This window comes from Taeniopygia guttata, chromosome 6, assembly GCF_048771995.1.
Source record: "Taeniopygia guttata chromosome 6, bTaeGut7.mat, whole genome shotgun sequence".
In the NCBI taxonomy this organism is placed as follows: domain Eukaryota; kingdom Metazoa; phylum Chordata; class Aves; order Passeriformes; family Estrildidae; genus Taeniopygia; species Taeniopygia guttata.
In genome coordinates, this window is record NC_133031.1 from 27,985,943 (window position 1) to 28,000,817 (window position 14,875).

A 14,875-nucleotide genomic window follows, 5' to 3' on the forward strand; every position below is an offset into this window, starting at 1 on the left:
GAATATAGAGATGTGCAAACTCAGCATTTTTCAATGCCAGATTTACCTTCAGGGTCCCACATTCCTGTCAGTCTCAGCGTGGTACCAAACTCCCCTCCAGGCCTGGTCTTGCAAAGTCCCAGTTTGTTCTGTAAAGCCTTTGAACAAAACAAAAACCAACATAACATGCAAGGATGGGAGGGAAAGGGTGCTTTTCATGTAGCAGTAATTAGAAGGTGCTCAGAGTTCATTACCTGTCATTTCCATCCTGATTGTCAGTGTTGTCAGTATTGATTGGTTGGATTAAGTAGAGCACACTGTAGCAGTAGGACATCTTGCTGACTGGACAGGCTCAGTGCTGGATGCTTACATGGTGTGGGTGCATATTGAGCACATCTGAGGTTGGAAAACAAACTAATGAGCTTTGCACTTCCTTGAAGACATAGCAAGTGGCAGACACAGCAGGGTCCAGGTGTTTGGTCTATCCCTGAGAAACAACAGTAAGACAAAAACACTGGAAAGGGAAATAATGATTTATAAAAAGCAGGAAATATCAGGACATCAAAAAATTCCCCAACAAGCATAACAGTAGAATTCTTACTTCCATTAGTTACTAGAACAATATTGAAAAAAAAAACAAAACCCTTTTACATCTTAGATTTTTTTCCATGAAACTTACAGGATCCTGAATGTGAAAGAGGAAAGAATTACTACAGTTGTTACACTTCGAATTAATGACCACGGTGGGTGTACCTGTGTTTGCACATACCGAAGAAAAAGCACATTACAGATTTTTTACTACTGTTTGTAGAGAGGGAGCCTCCTGGCTAACTCTATGAAAGATTTTCATCTCCCTGATAACGCTCATTTTTGGTAAAAGCTCATTGTAATGAAGACCATGCGGAGCTAGAACACGCATCCATTACCCCCCAGGGGTAAAATAAGCACATTTCAGCGCGTTGCTCCTGTCGCTGCTCCGGGTGCGATCCCAGCCCGCGGAGCTGCGGAGGGCGCGGGGGGCAGAGGGCGCTGCCCGCGCCGGGCTCCGCGGTGCTGCCGCTCCCGGATATATATATATATAGGATATATATATATATATATATATATATATATATATAAAAATATAAAAATATAGGGGCAACCTGAGCCGGCAGAATCACCCGCCGCCCGCCTGTGCCGCGCTGCTCCCTCTCCTCCGCCCCCCTCCCACTCACACCCCACGTTTCAGCACCTCCGAGCGGCTTTACCTCTTCAAATTCTTGTCCTTCTCCAAAGCCGGTGTCTTTTGCCTTGCTTTTACAACCTTCACTGCACTTCTATCGCGGCTATTTTGTGCAGAAAGCATCGATGCCAGTTTCCTTGGCAGGTAAATTCTTTCTGGTTATGCAAGAAGTGTGGCTTTGGAACAACCGTGCTGGATTTCAGCAGCTGTGAATGCGCCCGTGAATTCCCAGGCCGCTCCCGCCGGCCGTGGGATGGAGCCTGTGGCACACACATCTCCCGGCCGTGCTCCCTCCTGCCTGCTCCGCTCGGGATCCCTGTCTCCCTGCACTCCAGAAACGCTTTGTTGCCAAAAAACAAACAAACACAGTGGTTTGTTGCAAAAAACAATCCATACACAACTGAAAAACAGCTGCCAGAGGTGACTGAGGAAAGGTCTATCTGACGGAGAAGGCAGCAACACATGAACACGTTTCAGCTCCAGAAGTACTGCTCTGTAAGAAAGCACAAGTTGTCCATCATAAATAGTTTGCATTTTAAAAAATCCACCTTCTTTTTTCCTAACCTAGCATATGGCTCATCACTACTTATTCTACTAAACACTATTTATGCCTGTGTCAGAAAATGCAATGATTGTGAAAGATTTTAGCACAAGATGAAGTTTGGTAAACATCATCATTTCAAATGGACTAAAATAATGGATCTTTTCCAGTCAGGGCATGAAGATGCTTGTCTTGTTTTCTGCATCTGAAAGCCAAACACAAGTCTGCCCATGGAAATACAGGGACAGGAAGGTTATTTAGAGAGGACACAGATAATCTGTTTAGAACCCAACATTTGTCTCCATAAAGATTCCAGTTGGGCTTTGTCCCAGTTTTTTCTTCCATTTGGATAAACTCTAATGAGACATGAAATTTTGCATGCTTTCCTTCCCACAGTTTGGCACTGCAATGCTGAAGCACAAGGTCATAGAGGTCATGACACTAAGTAGGAGAGAAATGAACACACACATGCGTCAAGATGATAACAACACAGGTTGCAGCACAATGTTGCCAGTACAGTGACACACTTTACACAATATTTTGTTCATTAAATAGAGGTTCACTTCTTATTTGTGAATGGTAAACAGCATTAACCTGGGTGGCCTTTATTTGACAATCACTGCAGATGCAAATAACAATTCAGAAGAGGTCCAACAAAAACTGCCAATGAAAGAATGAGTCAAATCTAACACAAAATTAGCAAGTATGCCACAATGCAAGCTGGTACCTTCCATTGTTGACAATCTATCCTTAGTATTCCCAAACAAGCAGTGCTGTTAGCACTGTGATTCCTGTCCTGCCACCCTATGTCTAATGGTCAAGAAGAAGGAGCAGGTACCGAGACTGTCAAATCAGAATTAATTATGGTCAATCATTAATGCCTCATATCCTGTGCTGGGATCTCACAATTTGAAATGCAAATTTTAGAATGAAGCCTCAGTAGGTGTTTGCTGGGGGACATGCACATGATCCTGCTGCAGAGATGCCAGGCTGGGACATGCCCACCTTGTGCAACCCCTGCTAGGGCAGCCCTGCAAAAGGTGAAGCACATCAGGGCTGAGAGCCTTTCTGCAGGGGGATCTCAGCTCTGTGGCACACTGAGGTAAACATTGCATGTGCTGCCAGAATTGGCAATACATTACACAATATAAACACTGGCAATGTCCCAGATCCAGATGCCATGTATAGAAACTCCCCAGTCTTAATCCTCACTTAAGCACCAACTTCATCTCTTTATTCTGTAAATCCATGACATTTTGTTTAAATGTCCAAGTCAGGGACAAGGAAAAACACTACCTCAGAACAATATCATGACTCACAACATACAAAACACGTCATACATTGTCTGTATTAGGAATGAACTTGTCACTCTGTACTGAAGATCAAGTCTTTTCAAGTTATTCCCATCCAAAAGGCAGCTCACAGGTGCAGAGGAAAAAAATAGCTATTGATGGATTGGCCCCATGGCCCTTTCATGTGGCATATCACTGCAGCCCTATAAAGGTCAAGTTCAGTGGCTTCAGAGAAATAAATAGTAATTCTTGCAGCCTGGCAGTCAGGCACACACAGCTGAGAAGAGTGTCCTGATTTCCATCTGAAGCCACATTGCACTGAGAAGCAGACACCAACCCTGCTTTCCAATATATTTTTCTTAACTTTAATGTTACAGCAAAAACCTAGAGTATACCTCTTTAAAAGCAATTATCTTAGATATGCTCTGGTTCTAATAGGATAATAGAACCTAATAGGTGTATTAGAACCTATTATGTATAACGTTCTAAGAGAAATATTGTGAGATCCCATGGAATGAAGCCTACCTGCAACGCAAACTGCTGCTCTGGGGTGCAGCCAGTCTCCAGCCTTCCCAGATTGCTTCTTGGCAACCTGTGCCTCCTCTCCTGCTAAATTTTCTCTGCATGTGGTCTCATCCATATTAACACTCTCTTCCCACAGATCATCTCTCTCTGAGAATTTACACACTGACACAAAGCATCCACTGGAAGGGGTCCTACCCTGTTGCTCTTCTGCTTACATCACCTGCTCCTAACAGAAAAATAACATCAGCATTTTTCTTCCGGGAGCAAGCACATCAACATGCCTCAGACACAGACCATCATGATGTATATTAATTAACTTTATCATAAAAAGACAATCCAGAATAGGTAGCACAGACTTGTCAGTAACATGGCCCTGAAATGTGTTTTGAGAAGATCTTGCAGGTTTACATTTCATTCTGCTTTTCCATAAGCACATTCTGCAGAGTGCAAATGGTGCAGTAAGGCATGACAGGAAGTGAGGGACACAGATCCCACAGCTTGGAGAGCACTAAAGCTGAGGCCTAATGCTAAAGCAAAGGTCTAATGCTAAAACAGACATCTTATCACCATGAAATGTTTGCCCAGCACTATAAATTTGCATGGTGATTAATCAGCGCTGATAAGAACATTCTGAGCACTTCTCACTGTCTCCATGCCCAACACTTCTGTGCTAGCACCTTATAGTGAATACTTCAAAGTACTCTAAGACCAGAAACTGATTCATCTGGAAGATTTAATCTTCCCTTTACAAACTGAGAAAAACTGACATGTAAATTATGTCATGAACAGGTCGTGGCAGGGGGTCATATCAAACTGGCACTCATTCCACTAGAGGGGACTGCTACTGGACCAACAGAATACTAATCAAGAAAAAAATAGGTAGATTGATCTGATACTTCTGAGAATGAGTTGTGAATTGAGAAAACTTGCAAATTTTGCATTTATTTTATCTGTATTGGAAAGAGAAAATCCATATGTACAGAAAATCAATACAATAAATTCAAGCGTTCTGATACGCAACTTATTATGTAGCTGGTGACACCCAGTAACAAATCACAACTATCCATAGCTAACACAAAATCAAACTCAAAGGTTAATAACCTGGGAGGAAGCTTACATCAACATTTTTGTCCCCACACTTGTGCTAGGTGTGCCACTGTGCCTCAGTGGGTGGCAGTCCTTGCTCTCCACTGTACCTGGACCTCACCCCCTGCAGCCAGAGCTGGGCTGTTGGCTTCTGGAAGGCTCTTCCAGATCCTGTCTGGGTACATGGCCTGTAGAGACAGAATTAACTAAATGGGATTGTGTGTTACCTAAGTAACTATTAGCCAGTCAGCAAAAATATATTTTTTTCCCTATGATGTATGTCTGTATCAAGATTTATATCTGGGGATGACAAGTTTTGCTCTCAAGTTTTTGATTAAAAAAAATAAATAAATAAAAAATCATTTGACTTGGGAAAAGGTCAGTAAGGAATGAAAAAAACAGTAATTGAGCAAACAAAAATTTTGCAAGATGAAAGCTAACCACTCTTCCACAGAAGCTCATCGTGCCCTTTGCACCAGCCCTGTGGCAGCACGGGGAACTGCTAATCTCTCCCTGCCACCTGAGAGGAGCCCAGCGAGGCAGATGTGAGCAGGAACAGCTGCATTAGCTGCTCTTGAACAATCTCTAGCTGGGCCTCGTTCAAAGGGTGTCAAACATGACAGCAAGATCTCTCTTGAAGATATAACAATCTCTGCAGGCAACTGCTCAAGCTTCTGGCCATGCAAACTGGGGAAGAAACAAGAGGGACTTCCCCCAGACTCTGGTATTCTGTTAGTCACTTAAATGCATTGCCTTAAGATGACTAGGAACAACAATCCCAAGGGCTCTGGATGAAAAAGTAATTTACTTCCATTTTAAACTCTCTGTTAAGTCTGGACACTGAACCTCCATTAGAAAAGTTTTGATTTCTGACAAGCATGTGGAAATTCTCCTGTCAAAGTGAATTCATTGAGAAAGTCCTTATGTGAATCATTTCAATTGAATGGGAAAAATCAATTTCAGACTGAAATTCTTTATCATATTGACCTATAGTAAATCTATACCATTTACTGTGAATCCTTGAAGCCACACTGGAAGTAATCTTGAAATCACAGAAAAAAATACCACTAATAGATTAGACAACTAGAGGGTAGACAGCAGCCCATTAAAACAGTGTTTTCAGGTTTGTAAGGTTGTGAGTAGGCTGGGTAAATCACTGAGGTAAATGCACTGCATAAAAACAAGTTATTATTACGTGAGGGTGTAGCTGTCTCAGTATAAAAGATGGTTGAGTAAGCAGATCGAATAGCAAAAAGCAGGAAGTTAACAACAGTGCTAAGGAGATTAAAGAAACAACAACTGATATTCTACTGAAAGAGGTATGTGACTTAAGGCAAAAATAAGATAAAGAAAAAAATTTTTTAATTTGCTTGCTTTATCCATTTCTTGGGCAAAGGTTAGCTGAAGTTAACGACTCCCTTTTGCCACAGAGTTAAGACTTCAATGATATTGTTGATCTCTTCTGCTCTCTCATGTGTCATAATGCATCTCTTGATCTTTCATAGTAAGCTCATTAAAAGATGCTAGGGGATTTTTATGGCTTTATTTGTGAGGAGTATCCTCTCTAGAATATCTAGTTCCATTTACCAGTCTTGACTAACAGCTACTGTGTGACCACTTGCTTGGTGCATTTGCACTTTTGGGGTGGAGATGAGAAAAAGAAAGGGGATGGATATAGGAGAAATAAAAATTCTAAATTCTTAAGTTCTATGACAACTATTTGATACATGGAAATAAATATATGAGATAATGAATCAATGTATTTTTGAAGAGCATGTGGAATTACTGCAAGACTGGAAGAAAGCAAATAGAACTTCAACCCACAAGATAAAAAGAAGGATCCCAGCAACAGCACGGATGCTATTTTTTCAAATAATGAAGTAGTACTATAGAATATTAAGTACCCCAGTGACTACACAGAGCTAAATGAAGCCATCAGTTCTGCTGCCTGGATATACCTCTTTAGACTGGGGTGGGTTTTTTTAATTTTCTTTTTTTTTATTAATTTTTTTTAAGCAAACACTGATTGCAAAATTTGGAGATGAGAATGCAAATGAGATAAAATCCATCTGGGTGTTACAGAAGTGTTTCCTAATGTGTCTTCTTGCAAAAATGTAATTTAAAAACACCAGTGTGCACCACTTGAATGAAATAGAAGAGAAGCAAAGGAAAGGAAAGAAAGACTCATCATTTCCAGCACTCGTCAGAATCTCCAGAGCCTTGGGTTGTCCTCCAGCTGTGTTGGGAGGCTGAAGTCAAAGCACCTTCTATAGTAGCTCCTGCTCTTGGGAATATGGGACCCTTTCCTTACATTTGGTCAACAAGATGGGTTTGAGATGTATTAGTCTAATATGGAATAATTAATGATATTACTTACACCAAAGGTTTTACAACAATATGTGGGTGTATAAAATGAAGTGTGGCACATGACAGCACCTCAGGAGGAAGTCTTGCAATGATCTGCACTCCACACCATGTGCTGAAACATGAGTAAGCTCGGGATGTCAGCAGCCAGAAGAGCACAACAGAGGGTGTTGCCACAGAAAAAGTCTTTTTCGTGGAGTGTATGAACAGCATATGGAGCAGACACTGCTTACTATATTCTAACAGCTTTTAGTATTTACAAAGTGACTGAACAGTTTAACCCTCTTCAAGTGTTCCTCTGCTGTTCAGAATCAGCTGCCTAAAGCTCATATAATTAATGATCCATTTCTCACTGATGATGATTTGACATTTATAGTATTTACAGCATTTATTGCATGCTCCTGCTAATGGAGAGACAGATTTCCTTATGTGCTATAGACATGAGCCCAGCTTAAATGCCATAATTTCCTCCAGGAAGACTTGAAGTTGGATGTTACCGGTTATAAACAGAGATGTGGTATTGGAGGAATATTTCCTAGCATTTGCATTGCATACCTTTAACCAGGAAGAACCTTCTTTGGATTGCTATGGAGTGAGTCAAAATGCTATGACTGCAGTCATAGCAAATTCATCTAAAGCTATGGGCAGACTGCCAGAGAAGCTCAAAGCACAGTTTTGGGGCAAACTATACTATGGTGGGTGTTGTGTTTGAAAGGTTGAGAAATGAGCAGGCTGTGTGCCAAAGAAGAGGAAACACTCAGGAGCTCCAAGCAGCCTCAAGTACAGTAACATCCCATGGTACAGAGATTAATCCTGGCAGTGCTGCCTCAGGCTTAAAAGGTACTCAAGGCAGAATGAGCCAGTGCCTGAAGTGCCACCCCAGGATGTACAAGACTGGGGATGAAAATGCAGTCTGTTTCTGACTAGTTAAAGTATTTCTCAAGGCTGGTATCAACTGCAGCCAATCATATTGCAAAACACCTAAGCCCTGCTGGAAATTAAGCAAAGACATTGTGCTTCAGCATTTCAGAAAAATAATAATGCAATTCTGTTCAACTAAAACTGTTCTTTTGCTTTTTAAAGATTGAAGGATCCTCAAAGCAAAATAGGGTTCAGCTTTCTGAAACTGCTAAAGATCAAATAAAACTCCTTCCTAAATAGCTCTGAGGTCTTCTAGAGAGTACTTTGTGGGAAACAGTCTGAACAGAAATCAGCTACGCATAAAAGAAAATTATAGAGCTGACTGAAAAAAAAAGCTGACTCAAGTTCAGTGAAGCTGAAGAGCACTACTTGCCTGAGTTTGCTGTTAAGTTCTTACCCTTCTGTCATTTGTTATAATTACCAAACAAGCCTCCTTCCATCCAGTTTCCTAACAGAAAGTAACAGCTTCCAGCAGAAGGAATTATGCTCCCAGATCTGGCACAGGCACAAAGCAATCTGTATCAAAGGAAGTTCTCACCACAAGCAGATGAGAAGTCACAGGAAAACTGTGTTAACACTATGTTAACTTACACAAAAGACTTACAGAGAGGCAGCAATTTTCAATCTCCTCCCCATGCCCTATTTCCCAGCTTGTTGTCCAAAGTCCCATGTCATTTTAGCAACTACTGGCGGGTGCACGGGGTCATCACAAGAATTTCAGAACTTTATACTGAGGGAGAAAGTGAGATGTATGCACTGCAGTAACCTGTGAGCTCAGACACAGAACAAACAATGCCAGAGGGTACAGACCCCCTGACAAAATCCTCCTGGCTCCTCAGAGCAATAGTCTTACTCCAAAGCACTCCTCCAGAAAAACCTGGAAATGGAACACAGCATCTACAGGAAAGTAGCAGTCAAACTGGGTTTTACCAAAGAAGACAGGTGCAAGTCTGAGTCAAAAATTAGACAAAACCTTCTTCCATACCAGCATTCTCCTGTTTCACACTGAAATTGGGGAGACATTGGTCCAAGCACTATTCTCAGATACTCAAACCCCAGAATCCCAGGACTTGGAAAGTGAAGTAAGCAAACCATAGAAACAGATACTCCACGTCAACCTTTGAGCAACCTGGTCCAAAAGGGATGAAACATTCTGCTGCTGAGCCTGAAAGGTGAAGACATCAGAAGACTCCCTGTTATTGCAAACACAATCAGCATAAACAAAAGCTGGGCTAAAGTTACCCAAGGACGAATGGTTGGAAACGGCTGCTGACAGCAATCCGGAGAGCTGAGCCCAGCTTCTGGCTGCCATGTGGGTAGGAAGCATTCCGAAGTGCTTGAGATGCCCAAACAAGCTCAGAGGTGTCTGGCACATTAAGCAAAGCATTGGCAAGGTTCACCAGAGCGAGAGCTATTGCAGCACTGACAGGCAGGAGTGGCACTGAAGGGCACAATGAGATGTGCCGTCACCAAGTGGCAGCACAGACATACCTCAGACGCTATGCTTTCCTCTTATTCAATTTTATATTCTGCTGGCTCTAACTTCTTTATGTGTCACCAGATATTAATTAAATAAACTTAATTAATCAGAGCATTTTGGTTTAATTGTTTAAATGGCATCCTGAATTTGGGCTCTATATATTGCAACCCAGGGCAGCTGAGATTTTACAGGTTATCATATATTGTTTATCACTTCAGCTAGAAGGAAAACAGCTGGGTATATGTGAAAGTCAAAGAATAATTGAGGATGAAGCAAGTACCACCAGCAGTGAAGTACAAGATTGCCTCAGTAGTAGTGGTGTTCATCTCTCTCCATCTAAACAGAAGTATCATTCTGTATTATACAGCACAGGTAGAAATTCTCTTCCTGGACAGAAAAGCACACACTTCTTCTGCCATCCTAACCCATGAGAAATCCCTTGAAATATATTCTTGTTACATATGTATTGTAGATCCTTTCTGTCCAAAACAAATCTGAAATCATGCTAGTTTTAAAACACATAAGAAGTCACACTGAACAAAATGGAAATTCAACACGTGTCTGTACTTAAGTGCTCACCATGACACATCTGATTAGTCATTTTTCGCGACTACCTACAGTACCTTTTGACAATCATATCTGCTGTAGCTCAATTAAAAAAGCATCAGATTCATCCCTTTTGCAAGTCTATTGCAGTGACTGCAGAGGAAATGCCTTTGAAGGGCATTGGAGCATTTACAACCCCATATATCACACACTGATTCTGAATCACCCTGTACTGAATCAGACATGCAAAGTCATGTACTCACCTTGCTCCAAACCTTTACTAAACATGACCCAGGGGTTACAGTTTAGCCACAGGAAGTACTGATTGCCTGAATTTGAATATCACTACCTTTTTTCCTCAATGTATTCCCCTGAACTGCAATATACAACTATGGGTTTTTAGTCAAGAAATTGGCTTTTTCAAAGTCAGTAGCGTCACTTAGCACAAAACTGAATCTGAAAATTCTTTATCTTTACAACCCTGAAAACCCACATGTGTTATTGAAACAACCTCAAACACAGTCTCTGCATTTCTGAACCTATTTTTAGGTGCCAAAATGCAAGTGCTTTGATTATTACATAAGCAACTTCAACAAGAGAGGCTTAATTAAAATCTAAATTCTCAGTTCAAACCAATGCTTCTTTTTGTGATCTTGTATGACAGTGATCTCAAAAACCTTCTAAAATTTAGCTCCAGTGGTCTGTTTACACAGATTTCTAAAGAAATACAAATGTGGAAATCAAAGACCATGCCAGTACTGATCCAACAGCATAATTCATTGGTCTTTCAAATCTATGTATCTAATGAAAACCAGAGAGTAAAATCACGAAGGCATTGGACACCTCATTTCACAATGTCTTGAACTTTTTTTATTTAACCTGTCTTTAATTGGGGCAAAGCTGACTCAGTCAAGGCTTCAGCTGAAGCACAGATCAAGGGAAAAGATTTCAGAAGTTTCAGACATTCTGCATTGTTTCTATAACAATCTGTCATATTTTAAAGGCTGAACCTCTATTGGTTTATAATTATGGGTAATCAAGATCAACGGCATTATCTCAGCCTGAAAGGAAAAAAAAGAGTCCCTGTATTAGAGAGTTTCTAAATTAGAGATGGAGCTCAAGACTCCTCAGAATATCAGAAAAAGAGCTAAACTCTAAGGTTTATCCTTTCTGCTAAGCACAGGTGGACAGATGAGGTCCAAGAGACAATACATAGAGGACTGCAACAGACATCTTAGCAAACCATTGTATTTACCACTGCAACATCAAAAGCTTGTTATCTTAAAAACAAAAATTGGAATTTAGTTGTTTCAATAAGAATTTTACCACCTAATGAAATTAAAGCACTGATAACACTTAGAAGCAATCCAAGTGGTCTTTAAACTTTCCTCCTCTGAATATTATACATCAGGTATTGCTCACTGGGAACATCAGCTTTTTCCTTTTATTAGTATGAAAATCCAAAGTCTAAAGTCACTAGGAAGATTTGCTCCATCCTCCTACTTTCAGTTTGAATGGCCAATAGTCAAAGTCTCTGCTCATAAACTTTCATATCTGCTAATGCTGCCCACATTTTATCCTGGCAGTAGAGCAAAATGTTCAAGTAAATGTGTAAGTGGAACAAGAGAACTGGACTTTGAAAACTTCTGAGCAAATGAGTCAGTAGCTTCAGTTTTTGGATCAGGTATGCATCTTATCAGATTGAACAGAAGATATGAATGCTCCATATTTCTTTTATGTCGGAGCTCAGAAGGATTAGTCTTTTGAGGACAAATTCTGATCCCAAATATACCAATGTAAATATGCTCTATAACATATTACAAAGTTTCCAGTAAAATCAGTAGAATTATCTGTCAATTTTTATGATTAGAGTCAGTAGGTCAAGATAGAAATCAGATGCTTTTTTCCCCTGCAAGGTAGAGAGTACCAGTTTATACTTATATGTATTTCACACCTACAGTTATCTCAACATTCTGTTTTGTCTGGTTTTAAAACCATAGACACTTAGAGGCACACACACCACCCACCTTTGCATGAAGAGAGGAGAATGCAAGATGGTCAGTGGTAACACGGGAGCAGTAAATTCACTCAGATTCTTCAATTTTATGCAGCAGCCACATCCTGAAACAAAAGTAATGTGCAGCTGTTCTTGGGCACTACAGAGCAACTGCAAATACACATGTGGCTTCCTTAATTGTTAAAACAATTCACTGACACATCTGTGCCTTTCACGCAAATGTTTTAACACAGTAAAAATTACTTATAATATCCAGGCACCAAATTTTACTATGTCAGGGAAACTACTTAGGTTGAAGGGTTAGAGTTTATTTTGTGTTTATCATTCAACAGCCTATTGCATTTGAGTAGATTTCACAAGACCAATAAAAAAAAGGGCTTCTTATATGGTACCTAGAAGTGATTAAACTCCAGCTTTGTGTAGCAATGACCTTTAGCTCCACTCTTTTACAGCTCAGACTGGTTGCACAACCTCAGTAAGAATAACTTTTAAGCAGCATTCAGGGATATCCTACAGTTGTATGTTTATTGGCAGTTATTTAAATTACACCTCTGGATCCTCCATTCAGTAATGGGGCTCAAACAAGGCTGGAAGAAACACTCTTTTTAATTTCTTTTGCTCCCTTTTGGTCCCTTTCTTCATTATTCAAGAGTCAAGTGAATTACACAAGGGGCAAATGATTACATTTGAAAAATGTAATAATCTGAACAGTGATACTTTAGATCAGCACAGAAAGTGGATTTAAACAAAGAAGGGAAACGATTGAGCTTTCTGTCACCTGTAACAAATAGCAAAGGAAAAATCATATTCTCACCATCTTGAAAACCCCATGCAGGCAGACACTTCTGTCAAAAAGTAATAGTTTGAATAAATATTGAGCCATAACCTGCTCAGACTTCAAAAAATAACTAGCCTGTTAAAATTCATGGGACTCCTGCAAACCTACAGAGAATTCATCATGGCACTTGTCATCCATTTTCTTAATAATTAAGTCTTGAGGGAAAAAAATTATTATTTTCATTACCTGAAGTTTTTTTTCCAATCTTATGAAGAAAACACACAGTGTTTGTAGGTCTGCCTTCAGCTCCTCATTTTCAGAACTGGGACATAGGTGATGTTTGCACAGCTGATCTAGGTTACTTTATGTCACTGGTTGTGTGCTTTGGTCATTGAAATCACAAACTACAGCATCACTGATTTGCAAACCACAGGGAACACAGATGATGTACAGAGACAAACCTGCACTACAGACCATAGCCCATTGTTTTCCAGGACTTACGAATGTGTTTTCTCACGCCTGCTTTCAAAGCTGAAAAAAGGTTACTCACTATTAGCAGTTCAGCAGGACATCTGACCAAGAGCCTCCCCTGCCAGACTCAAGGATGACACACTCACTGTTCCAAGTGGCTCCGTTCACAGTTTTTAACAGTAAACTAATCAATAATTTTAATTCATTAGGAATAAACTGTATAGGTGAAAGGTGACAAAACACCACAACTTGGATTAATTTGCTGTTCAAATGAGGTAAAATGACATGCACTTTATGTACCAGAGTGAAAGAGTGAAGAAGGAAACGCAGTTACAGCTTTAGACATACAGCCAGCTCAGGTAATTGGCTTTGTTCCCTTCTCAAGTGACTCTGCTATGTTTCCCCACCTTCCTCCCCCACCCCCACAGGTTTATAAAACACATCTAGGAGCCAAAACCACAGATGGTGTCAGTCACTCCAGATCTTTTGAGTTGATGATGCAATATCCACTCAGGCTGAACAGGGACCTGCCCAGCTACTGATTATTAGTATCTGTTGCATACCTTGTAAAAACCTTGAATCAACTGCTTTGTTTCCCACATGCAAGATGTGCCACAGACAGAAGTCAAGAGACTTCAACATTGGTGTCACCTTCTTGCACCAAATTTGGAAAACTCTCCCTTCATCTTTCTTAAGCTGGCATTTTCTAAAATCTAAGAGGAGGTTGCAGGCAGAAGGTGTAGGATGCTGTGTTGGCACAGGTACTTCCACTTTTATTCATATCCACTGATACAGGCAGGTTCCCTCACATTAATTAAGAATACTTAAGTTCTTAAGTGAACAGTGTTACTATTAATTTATTTTCCAGATATCGTACAGGAGTCGAATTTCAGCACCAGACAAACCAGACCTAGATCAACAAAAGCTTTATTATCTTTACCAGTCACAGAATCACAGAATATTCTGTTAGAAGTGATCCACGAGGATCATCGAGTCCAACTCCTGACCCTGCACAGAGCCATTCCCAAGGTCACCCCAAGTGCCTGAGAGCATTGTCACTCTTTGAACTCTGCGAGGACTGCTGCTGTGATCACTTCCCTGGGCAGCCTGTTCCAGTGCCCAAACACCCTCTGGGTGAAGAATCTTTTTCTAAACTAAACCTCTCCTAACACAGCTTCCATTCCCTTGGTTCCTGTCACTGGTCACCACAGAGAAGAGCTGCCTGTCCCTCCCCTCCCAGTGACGAGGAAGCTGTTCCCATCTCCTCCACGCTGAACAAACCAAGTGCCCTCAGCAGCTCCTCATATGGCTTCCCCTCAAGGCCCTTCACCGCCTTTGTTACCCTCCTTTGGATGCTCTCTAATAAGTGAGTGCTGAAAGAACAGCTATTTAGCCCTATCTCTTGGATCATGTGCAGAAAATATCTTCAAAGATCATATCCATAGCCTTTGGAAGCCAAGTCAGGAAGCTCCAACTGCTAGCCCAGCCTGCATGCCTCACCTCACAACTTTCTCAAGCAGCATTAAGTACAGGTGCTCTCTTATTCCCATTTCAGAGATACAGGAAGGCAAAAAAACCCAAACCATAACCATAGTTGTTTAAATCAAACAAAAAAATCTCTTACAAAACAGGCTTGGTCTACTTGGCAGCTGA

The 14,875-nt window shown here is 40.7% G+C and overlaps 1 long non-coding RNA gene across 3 annotated transcripts in view; it reads right to left on the minus strand.

Moving 5' to 3' along the window:
* The window catches only part of LOC115495813 (uncharacterized), a 30,757-nt gene extending 27,890 nt beyond the window's left edge, over positions 1-2,867 (minus strand). Inside the window, exons 1-3 of one of the 3 annotated variants that reach the window (XR_012056756.1) lie at positions 1,227-2,867; positions 234-466; positions 47-137 (exon numbers count right to left, since the gene is read on the minus strand). This is a non-coding gene — a long non-coding RNA (uncharacterized lncRNA). The remainder of the gene's footprint in view (positions 1-46; positions 138-233; positions 467-1,226) is intronic. The other 2 variants (XR_003961154.4, XR_012056755.1) reach the window with 2 other exon arrangements.
* Positions 2,868-14,875: the final 12,008 nt, after the last annotated feature.